Source organism: Microtus ochrogaster, chromosome 22 (assembly GCF_000317375.1).
Source record: "Microtus ochrogaster isolate Prairie Vole_2 chromosome 22, MicOch1.0, whole genome shotgun sequence".
Classification (NCBI taxonomy): domain Eukaryota; kingdom Metazoa; phylum Chordata; class Mammalia; order Rodentia; family Cricetidae; genus Microtus; species Microtus ochrogaster.
In genome coordinates, this window is record NC_022023.1 from 14564139 (window position 1) to 14575407 (window position 11269).

Below are 11269 nucleotides of genomic sequence, written 5' to 3' on the forward strand. Positions count from 1 at the left end.
CAGCCTGGTCTACAGAGCTAGTTCCAGGACAGGCTCCAAAGCCACAGAGAAACCCTGTCTCGAAAAACCAAAAAAAAAAAAAAAAAAAAAAGAGTGCTTGTTCTTTTTGAAGACCTAAGTTCAGTTCCCAAGATTCACATGGTAGCTCACAAACCTCCAATAATCCTAGCTTCAGGGATCTGGAGCCCTTCCCTGAATTCTGTGGGCACCTAAAACCATGACATAAATTCCCATCAACACAAACATATATGTAACTAAAAATGACAAAAAGTAGTCTAAAGAAGAAGGGGAGGCTGAGGAGTGGTGGTGGATTTGGTGGTACATATTTATAATACCAGTACTTGGGAGGCTGAGGCAAAAAGATTTAAAGTCCAAGGCAAGCCTATGCTATAAAGTGAGATGCTGGCTCAAAAAAAAAAAAAAGATAAATAAATAAAAGAGTCAGGAATGGTGACTCACGCCCATAATCTCAGCACCCAGACTCTGGCAGGAGGATTGCCAAGGGACCCAGGGCAGCCAAGAGTGAAACTCTGTCTCAAGCAAACAAACAAAATAGAGGAAAGTCGTTCATGAGAGCATTCCCAAGGATACTGGAGCTGACATTTTGGAGCAGAGCCTTACAGGCTCTCTGCACATGTGCCCACACGGTGCACACCGGCTTACAAAGTTATTACTACGTGCGGTTTCTGGTTTCCTTTGGAGGGCCCTGCCCTATAGCCCATGATGTGGCTTCAACAGAAGCCTCTTGTCTCCTCCCTTCTTGCTGCAAGATCTAGCAGAAGGCAATGGTGAGGACTCAATTAGCCTTTAACGAGCTTAATAAAGGTATCTAAAGATGGTGTTATGCTTTTAACAATTTAGCCATGAAGAGTTCCACGTTCCCTGCAGCTAGATGGACTCACAGGAGGATGGGCATGATGGGAAGAACACCCCGCTTGGAGTCAGGCTGGCTGAGTTTCTAGACGGGCTCTTGTCATTTTCCTGTGTGGGCAAGTCACTGCACCTCTCTCAACCTCAGGTACAGCTAAATAAATGTGAGCACTGGGAGTGAAATCCCCAGTAGATGGAGATTAATATAGAAAGCCACAGCTGGCCAGTGTGGAGAACAAGAGACGGAATATGGCGTGCTCAACTCTCAATGGGACATCTACGTCACAAGGCTTCCAGATCATTGTAGAGGAAGAAGAAGAAAGATTATAAGAGCTAGGCATGGAGGTATCCATAGCGAAACAGTGTTATTTGCTAAGCATAACAGTGTGTGGAACTCACAGTTGTCCTGACTACATACACACTTAAGAGCTCTACAAGATTAATGCATCCAGAAGTCCAGCATGGAAAGATGAGGGGCTCACGACGCCCCCGTTCTAGCTGAGAGTAGTTGGCAGCTGCTGGAGAGGAGAGTCAGTTTTCTTTGGGGTGTCAGTCTAAAGCGGTTACTCAAGTTCCAACAGATGGTCCCACAACAGCATTAAGAGGATTTGGTGGTGGCGCACACCTTTAGGAGGCAGAGGCAGGCAGATCTCTAAATTCAAAGTCAGCCTGATCTACAGAGTTAGTTCCAGGACAGCCAGGCCTATTCAGAGAAACCCTGTCTGGGAGGTCTGGGGGGTAATCAGCAATAACAACAACAACAACAAAAACCTACCAAAACATAAAAACAAAGCAGATGAAATTGGGAGAGAAAACTGGTGGGGAGGGACAGGGGCAGAATCAGAAGGAAGGGAATAGGGAGCATGGATTTGATCAAGGCATTATGCATGTATGAAATCCTTAAACAAAAAAGTTTTTGTTTTTTGGTTTTTCAAGATAGTGTTTCTTTATGTAACAGACCTGGCTGTCCTGGAACTCACTCTGTATGCCAGACTGTCCTTGAACTCATGGAGGTCAACCTGCCTCTTCTCTCTCCTTCCAAAGTGCTGGAACTAAAGGTGTGTGTACCATGCCCGACAATAAAACAATAAAAAGAATATATATTGCCTGCGTGTATGTCTTAAGGTTATCAGACCCCCCCCGGATCTGGAGTTACAGGTGGTTGTGAGCCACCATGAGCAGCCAGTGCTCTTAACTGCTGAGCTTTCTCTTCAGCCCCTAGAAAAAGAATTTTTAAGACCTGGTGTGAAGTACTAGGAGAGCACCAAGCACTGTGTACTAAGCCATTAATCTGTAGTGTGTGCTATGTGCTCAACTACACAGAGGACTCGCTATGATTCCATGGCAGAAAATAAAGAAGAAGCTGTGATTGTCCAACCCAGGAAGAAGGCAAGAATTTTAGAGTTTCCCAGATGTTACAAGTAATGCACACATTCAACCTTCTATATTTACTGTTTCTGCATCCACACATCCAACCAAACACAGACTAAAAACATGATTAGAGTCGGAGTAGGTGGTGCATCGCCTTCGTCCCAGCACTTGGGAGGCAAAGGCAAGCAGATCTCTATGAATCAGAAGCTAACTCGGTCTATGTACATTGAGTTCCAGGCTAGCCAGGCATACACAGTGAGACCTTGTCTCAACAGTAAAAAGGACCGACCAATTGTGGACACGTCTGTGCTGAACCTGTACACGATACAACAACCATACACATAATGATAAAGGGTGCTGTGCGGGAAGAAGGAAATAAAAGAGCCATTTGCCTGACAGCTGCTACCAGGCCCCATTTAGAACTTAACACAGCATCTTTCCAGCTTCATGTAGTAAAACTGGCATGTGCTGGGACCAATAAGATCCTTTCTGGTGCAGAAGTGGGTGTTTCTCATTGTCTGGAGATCTGCTAGAGACATTCTGACACATGGCACGGCTCATGGCCCATAACCCCCTTTTGAATGAATCTCACTGTGTAGCCCAGGCTGATCTAAACCCCATGGCAATCCTCCTGTCCCAGACTCCCAAGTGCTGGAACTAAAGTTGTGAACTGTCGTACACATCTGTAAGTCTGCCTTTTTTTTCCTTTTCTCCTCCTTCATCCCCTTCTAGCTGTTGAGCTTTCTCTCCAGTCTGTATGGATTAAGAACTAGCAAAAGAAGCCAAGCAAAGGTGGCTCACACCTTTAATCCCATAATCCCAGGATTTAGAGGCAGAGGCAGGTGTATTGCTGAAGTGGAGGCCAGTTTGGCCTACAGAGGGAGTTCTGGACAGCCAAGGCTACACAGAAAAATCTGTCTCAAAAAAAAAAAAAAAAAAGCCAGGCGGTGGTGGCTCACACCTTTAATCCCAGCACTCAGGAGGCAGAGGCAAGCAGATCTCTGTGCATTGGAGGCCAGCTTGGTCTACAAAAGCTAGTTCCAGGACAGGCTACAAAGCTGCAGAAAAACCCTGTCTCAAAAAAAAACAAAACAAAACAAAACAAAAAACAAAAAAAAAAGAAAGGACCAGTAAAATGGATGTTGTTCCCCCATCCCCTGGTGACAATAGCATTTACATTGGTTTTGCTTTTACTTTGGTTTTGAGCCTATGTCTCTTCATGTGGTCTATGCTGGCCTTGAACTCTCTCTCCCTGGCCTTTTGCTTTGACCAGGTGTTATGATCACAGGTGTGCACCACCCGCCAGTATTTACATTGAACCAGGTGTTAGAAGTCATCTAGAGATAATTTTAAGTCCGTGGGTGAATGAGTCCAGGTGCTGTGCGAATGCTCCCTTATTTTATATAAGAGACTTGAGAGTCTGTGGGTTTTCATGTCCACAGGATTCTTGAGGCAGTCTCTCCTCAGACCTTAAGGCTGCCTTTTGCTCTTTGATATACTTTTTTTAAAAAATATTTTTAAATATTTATTTATTTATTTATTTATTATGTATACAATATTTTGTCTGTGTGTATGCCTGCAGGCCAGAAGAGAGCACCAGACCCCATTATAGATGGTTGTGAGCCACCATGTGGTTGCTGGGAATTGAACTCAGGACCTTTGGAAGAGCGGGCAATGCTCTTAACCTCTGAGCCATCTCTCCTGCCCTTTGATATACTTTTTTTTTTTTTTTGGTTTTTCGAGACAGGGTTTCTCTGTGGCTTTGGAGCCTGTCCTGGAACTAGCTCTGTAGACCAGGCTGGTCTCGAACTCACAGAGATCTGCCTGCCTCTGCCTCCTGATGTGAGTGCTGGGATTAAAGGCGTGCGCCACCATCGCCCGGCTGATATACTTTTTAAAAAATTGTTTTAGGGGGCTGGAGATATGGCTCAATGGTTAAGAGCACTGACTGCTCTTCCAGAGGACCCGGGTTCAATTCCCAGCACCCACATGGCAGCTCTCAACTGTCTGAAGATCCAGTTGCAGGGGAATCTGACAAATTCACACCAATGCACATAAAATAAAGTTTTTTTAAAAAAATTGTTTTAGCTCAGAAAATTCAGGCCAGACTACTTGCCCCCCCCCCTTCTCTCTCTATATATATGTATATATGTTTTTTGAGATAGGGTTTCTCTGTGTAGCCTTGGCTGTCCTGGAACTTGCTTTGTAGACCAGGCTGGCCTCAAACTCACAGAGATCCTCCTGCCTCTGCCTCCTGATGTGAGTGCTGGGATGAAAGGAGTGTGCCACCAGTATCCAGCCGCCCCTCTTAAAGTAATTATAACTAATCAGTTCTATAGCTTGATTTAATGGAAAATTGCTTTAATGTGCAGATTGTCCCCCTCCAGTTATCAGTATGGCTGGCTCAGTGTCCTGGGAATGGCTTCCTAACTCCTTGCCCTTGGTGACAGAGGCCAGTGGTCTTGGGCAAGTTCTGTAATCCTCTGAATGTCTCCATTTTCTCGTGTGTGAAATGGGGTTTACGATCCTGCCCTACCTGTCTGACAGAACTACTGGAGTGAGGTACTGATGAGTGAAAGTAATTTGGAAATCCACCCATGTTCACACCCACAAAGGTGCACATCACAGATCCAGGCCCCTGCCCAAAGCAGAGGAGATGAAGGGGTCAGCCAGGAAACCGGATTCCAGGGGGAGACCACACAGACCACACAGACCTGCAAGTACCCGGGAATCTACACGGCCAGGCACTGCTGGGGTGCTGGAGGGAGATAATAAAGAAAAGAGACTTGGGCTGGAGAGATGGCTCAGCAGTTAAAAGAGGACCTGGGGTTCAATTCCCAGCACCCACATGGCAGCTCAGAACTGCCTGTAACTCCAGTTCCAGGGCATCTGACACCCTCACACAGACATAGATGCAATGTGCATGAAAGAAAAATAAATACATTATATTTTTAAAAATAAAGAGAGAGAGATTGAGAGAGGGAGGCTTAGCCACCATACTTTAGGAGCTGAGGCTGGGGTGGGGTAGGAGCAAGCAGCAGCCTGGAAGGTTCACTGGGCCATGGACACAGCTTAGCAGTACAGCAATTGTTGAGTCTGAGCAAAGCCCTGCACGCCTTTTCCAAGGGCAACACAAAGAGCTAAAAGGAACATCAGCCAGGTGGCTTTGCTGGTTTACACCTGTAATAACCACAGACCGGAGCAGGAGAATTGCCCAGAGTACAAGGCCAGTCTAAACTACAAGACAGCAAAATTCTGTCCGCCTGGAAACAAAAACAAAAAATAGCAGTAATAACCCCAAAATCTAAGAGAAGAATAAAAGAAAATGGGAGCTTGGAAAAAGATGTCCTCTGAGGTCTTGGTGTAAGAGCCAGGATGGTGCAGGTGCAGAAGAACAAAGGGGGGAGTCTTTCAGGGTGCCACCTCAAGAGGTTTCTCTTTCTTTTCTTTTTTTTTTTTTAAATGATGCCTGCCTCCTGAAGTGTTGGACCACCGCCCTGCTAATTTTATTTTTTTTTTAGCGTGCATTGGTGTTTGGCTTTCGTGTATGTCTATGTGAGAGTATCAGATTCCCTGGAACTGGAATTACAGACAGTTGTGAGCTGCCATGTGGGTGCTGGGAATTGAACCTGGGTCCTCTGGAAGAGCAGCCAGTGCCCTTAACCACTGAACCATCTCTCCAGGCCTGTAAGGTTTATTAGGAGGTAACATCTGGCCAGGCGGTGAGTGGAGACACACACCTGTAATCCCAGCCATCAGGAGGCAGAACCAGGAGGACCTCTGAGTTCCAAGCCAGCCAGGTCCATAGAGTGAGTTCCAGGACAGCCAGGGCTACACAGAGAAATTGTGTGTCATAAAATCAAAAATAAATAAATAAAAGAGTTAACACCTGAGAACACACCTGAGCGCTTGCGCGAGAACAGTCACAGGAAGACCTGGAGGACAAAGTGTTCCCAGCAAAAGGACCAGTGAGCAGAAAGTCCCAGGGCAACAAACTCTAACCACATGAGCGGAGCATGGTGCAGGCTGCTGGCTGGGAGCCCGTTGGGGTGGAGCAGGCTGGGCTTTGAGGCAGGCTTGAAAGACCTCTCAAAACTTGATCTAGTTTGTGCGTCGCAATGATCACCCTCCACTGGAACTGAAGGTCCCTTTCGCGGAGGCTTTGTACAGGACACGAGGGAATTTGCAAGTCTGGCACAGGCTTTAACCTGTGAACAACCCCCTCTCACTATACCCCCTCCCTCCCAAAAAAAACAAACAGTAAGAAATGAGTTACAGAGAGCCTGGCTGGCAAGCCCTAGGACACCCCGCTGCTCCATTCTCCCGCGGACATTCAAGCCCCGTCTCTGATCCTAGCCTCAATCCTCAGAGGGTTTACAAGGACACTGAGCAGGAAGGAGAACCTGCAAGGGTCCCTTCTCATGCTCCAGGACTTCCGGCTTCAGTCCATACTGGGCTCCGGAGAGGAAGTACAGAGACCAAGCTCTGTCTTGTCCTGTGGTGCCAAGCTCATTGCTCAGCCTACCGTTTGGCAGAGGCAGGAGCATGGAACAAGGGGTAAGTTCCCTGAACCTGGGCAGCCAAGAGCAACCCGATCGAGCAGGAAACTGGCCTCCAGCCAGGCATCAGCCATCGGAGCACCTGGAGCCTTTGTTTCCTTGATTCCACGGCCAACTTTCCCAGGCAGCGCCTGCGCTGAGTCTTCGGAGCACCTGGACCAGCGAGGAGCTCCCACGGGATCTGGTTCTCTTCCGACAAGGAGTGGCCGACTCGTGACCCTGTGGGAGGTCTCGTGGTATTAGTTTCAACAATACCAACCTTAGCGGTCCACTGATGGGGATCAAGCTGGTCATTTTCCTAAGCCTCATAACAACCCCAAGGGACAGGTGCCATAATCAACCCCCATGTTCCAGATTAGGAAATGGAGCTTACAAACAGGTTAGATGACCAACCCAGGGTCGTGCAGCGACAGGAACTGGAAATACAATAGATTCTGGAATCCACAAATTTTAGACCTGTGACCCTGGGCAAAGTCTTTAAGCTTCATCAGATTCTCAGGGCTAGACACGTAGCTCAGTTGGTAGGGTGCTTAACCAGCGTGCCAGGAAGGCCCGGGTTCAGTCTCTAGCACCCGATAAACCAAGTGTGTTATTCGCTCTTGCCTGTCATCGGCCTCAGCTCAGGAGGAGGCATGAAGAGCCAGCTCCAAAGTCACTCTCAACCACTTCTTACGGTCAAGACCAGCCTGAACTAGGTATGACCTGTGTCAAAAACAAGCAAATAGAGGGTAGAGAGATTGCTGGCCGTTAAGAGCCCTGGCTTTTCTGCCAAAGAATCTGGGTTTGATTCCCAATTGAGCACACGGTGGCCTGAACTCTTCTCTAACTTATAGGACATCTATACTCTCTTCTGGCTTCCCAAGGCGCCAGGCACAGGCATAGCACAGACACACATGCAGACGAAACACTGATACATATAAAAATGAATAAACAATCTCAAAACAAGCAGTAACAAAAGCCTTCCACTGATTCTGACCTCAGAAAACTGCTATGCAGAGCATATGAGCAGGCTGGGCCTGCAGCTCAATGGTTGAGCCCTTGTTTAACACGTGAGGCCCTGGTCTCCACTCTCAGTTCCAAAACACCCTGCCCGTTGGTTGGTTTGATCTCAGAAAAGTCTAAGCACACACCTGTTTGTTGTCCCACTTCCCGGAGGGGTACTATGACGTTGGGCACAGTTCCAGCCAAACCTGGGCCTCAGTTTCCTCATCCAGCATGTAAGTATAGTGCTACCACGGCTGGCGAAAGCCTGGCAGTACATTGCTGAGGCCATGCAAGAAAGCGTACTTTCAGTTTTACATTTGCCTGGTGTGGGAGGTCCTTCTGTCTGTGTGTTGCTTTTATAGGTTAATGAATAAAGAACTGGCTTGGCCTATAGCATGGGAGAAGAAGGGCGGAGTCGGAGAGAAGCGATGGAGCCTCCGGAGACAGATGCTGGGAACTTTAGTAGGTAAGCCACTGTCACGTGGTGATACACAGATTAATAAAAAATTGGTTAAATTGATATGTAAGAGATTAGCCAAAAAGAAGCTAGAGCTAATGGCCCAAGCAGCGATTTAATTAATACAGTTTCTGTGTGATTATTTCGGGTCTAAGTTAGCCGGACGGCTGGGAATCAGCAAGCGGCTCTCCCTCCTACATTTGCTGATTTCAAAGTTGTCCTCCCTGCTTTCTATCAAAATAAACAAAGAAACACAAATAGAAAAGCCAGGCTTAGCAAGTGCTCATTTAAGACCAACAAAGGCCAGGGATAGGCTGGAGAGATGGCTCGGAGGGTAAGAGCACTGGCTGCTCTTCCAGAGGTCCTGAGTTCAATTCCCAGCACCCACATGGTGGCTCACAAGCATCTCTAATGTGATATGGTGCCCTCTTCTGGTGTGCAGGCAAACATGCAGGCAGAACACTATATACATAATAAATACATGTCTTTTTTTTTTTAAGTCCAGTGTTATACTACGGGGCACAAAGGGTTTTCTCACAAGGGAAGCAGAAGCGACAGTTCCAGTCATCACTTGGCTGCTATGATTCCCTCTAGCTTCAAACCCTGAGACAAGACACCTGACTCTCTGGCAGTGGTGCAAGGTGACAGGTGACTTACTGGTTCATGAAGACTCTGTGGAAGATTCACCAAAGAAGTCTGATCCTAAAAAAAAAAAAAAGCAAATAAAAACTTTTTCCCTGTAAAAATTTGCCCAAATTTATCACTATTACTAGTCAGGGGACCACAGACATGTCCAGCAGTGGGGGATAGAGGCAACGATGCCATTCAGTTTGTAGAGTTCTTGCCTAGTATACACAGTGTCATGTGTTCCCAGCACCACACACGTTGGGTATGGTAACACATCCCAAAAATCCCAACACACAGAAGGCAGAGGCAAGAAGATCAGAAGTTCAAGATCATTCTTGACTACATAGAGTATGTGGAGCCAGCCTGAGATACATGAAACCTTGTCTCCTCCCCAACTCCAAAAAAGAATAAACACAGGAACACAAACACCATCACCGACAAAGGCATAGATGTCAGAATGTGGCCCCAGCTCTTCCTAAAGGCTCGCTCAAGCCCTCCAACATGGTCCAGAGATGCCCTTCTCTTCCTCTGGTTATCCAAGGGAGGACTGCCAATCATCTGACTTTAGGCCACAGTGACTGACTGGTCCACAAGAAAAATGAGAGACCTACATGAGCCAGAACTTCTACCAGGGGTTTAGACTTGGAACTAGAGAAGCACATTCTGGGTTGCTGAGCTGGAAGGATTTGAAGCCAGAGCAGTAACAGACAGCCATCCTCTGGGGCTAGAAAGGCTGTTTGCAGAAGCAGGTAATGCTGAAAGCTTTAAAGGAAAAAAACCCGTCTTCCTTCCCCTTGCATCTTTCCAAGTCCCCGTCTTCCCTCCTGCCTGCCTGTCCATTTTGTAGCTGAATGAGGCAACTCGATTCCTTGCTGTTGCTGACATCTTGTGAGCCCTGTTTAACCACACAGGCTCAAGAGGTAATAAACACAACAGTTTACTAGGAGAGATGTCACCGGCAGTACTGGATGGATTGCCAAGTGAAAGTTCTGGGCAGTCTCAGCTGTGAACTCAGAGGCAGGTACCTCGTTCATTCATTCAGGTATCTATCGGGGTCCTGCTCAAGCCAGGGGTGGAATGAGTCACATGACCATGGTGGATAAGGAAGAAAAGTTCCCCTTTTCACGTCCTAGGACTGGTGGGGCTTGAGGAAGGCATTGAAGGAAGATCAATTCTGGCTAGGCAGAGAGAGAGGGAAAGGCAGGGGGAGTTTATTTAGGAGAAGCCTAAATAGAGATCAGGAGGCAGAGCTGTGATTCCAGTATTTGGGAGGCAGAGGCAGAAGGACCACATGTTCAAGGCCCGTCTAGACAATGTGGGGAGATGTTCTCAAAAAAAAAAAAAGTAAAAACAGGACTAGAGATGTCGTTTGGTGGTGGAGTGCCGCTGGCTCTGAATGTGTTCTCATTGGCTGCTGATGGTTGGTTTTGATCCCTGTCCTGGGTGGGGTGGGGAGGGTGGTGGAGAGATAGAGCCAAAAGACTGTAGCATCTAGGACCAGAGCCCCGGCTCCCAGCTCCACTCAGTGTTTCTTTTGTGTATGAATAGATAAAAGAAAGGAAGGAAGGAAGGAAGGAAGGAAGGAAGGAAGGAAGGAAGGAAGGAGGGAGGGATGGAAGGAGGGAGGGACGGAGGAAGGAAGAAAAGTGTGTCACTTGATTAAAAGCTAGTCATTGAAGTGGGCAGAAGAGCTACCACTAAAGAGTAAGGTCAAGGGAGCGAGACTGTTGCCAGACCACAGATATTCTTACTATATATATATTAAAAAAAAGTAGGTTTTGCCTAAATCACAGGACATAACCCCAGCTCTGGCAGGACTGAGCTGTCGCTGACCCGCCCTATGTAGCCCCATCTCTGTTGTGGCTGTCACACCCACTCTCTCCCGGCCCTTAGCAGCCAGCTCCACCCAGCACCTTAACCCGCATGGCAGCCATCACCAGGTCATGCCCCAGACACCGCCCGCCCTGCTGGCTTCTGGGCAAAGTTGCCAACACAGCATTCCTGCCTAGTCTGTAATTTAAACATGACCTCCTCCCCACAGCCTCTGCACACCAGACACACACTCAGCTGCTGGAGTTTCTGGAATAGGGGAAGTGATTTGGGGTCCCTGGGATCCCTGGCCCTTGGTTTCTGGGGAGCTAGCTGTCTTATTTCTGCAAGGCAGAAGGCTGGACATAGTCACAGACCCCATAGTTGGTTCTTAGCTCCCGACTAGGGAGAACACGCCCCGCTGTGGTCAAGAGCTGCCCAGTACCTTCACCTTCATAGAGACAGATTTTGTGCCTTTATTCTTTTATTGTTTAAAAAATACATTTTTTTTTTTTTTGGTTTTTCGAGACAGGGTTTCTCTGTGGTTTTGGAGCCTGTCCTGGAACTAGCTCTGTAGACCAGGCTGGTCTCG

General features: G+C 47.4%; 1 long non-coding RNA gene across 1 annotated transcript in view; it reads right to left on the minus strand.

Annotated features, from left to right (window-relative positions):
- Positions 1–11269, minus strand: part of LOC113457320 — a 31005-nt gene that overhangs the window by 13584 nt on the left and 6152 nt on the right. The window contains exon 3 of the long non-coding RNA XR_003377917.1: positions 8899–8943. This is a non-coding gene — a long non-coding RNA (uncharacterized LOC113457320). The remainder of the gene's footprint in view (positions 1–8898; positions 8944–11269) is intronic.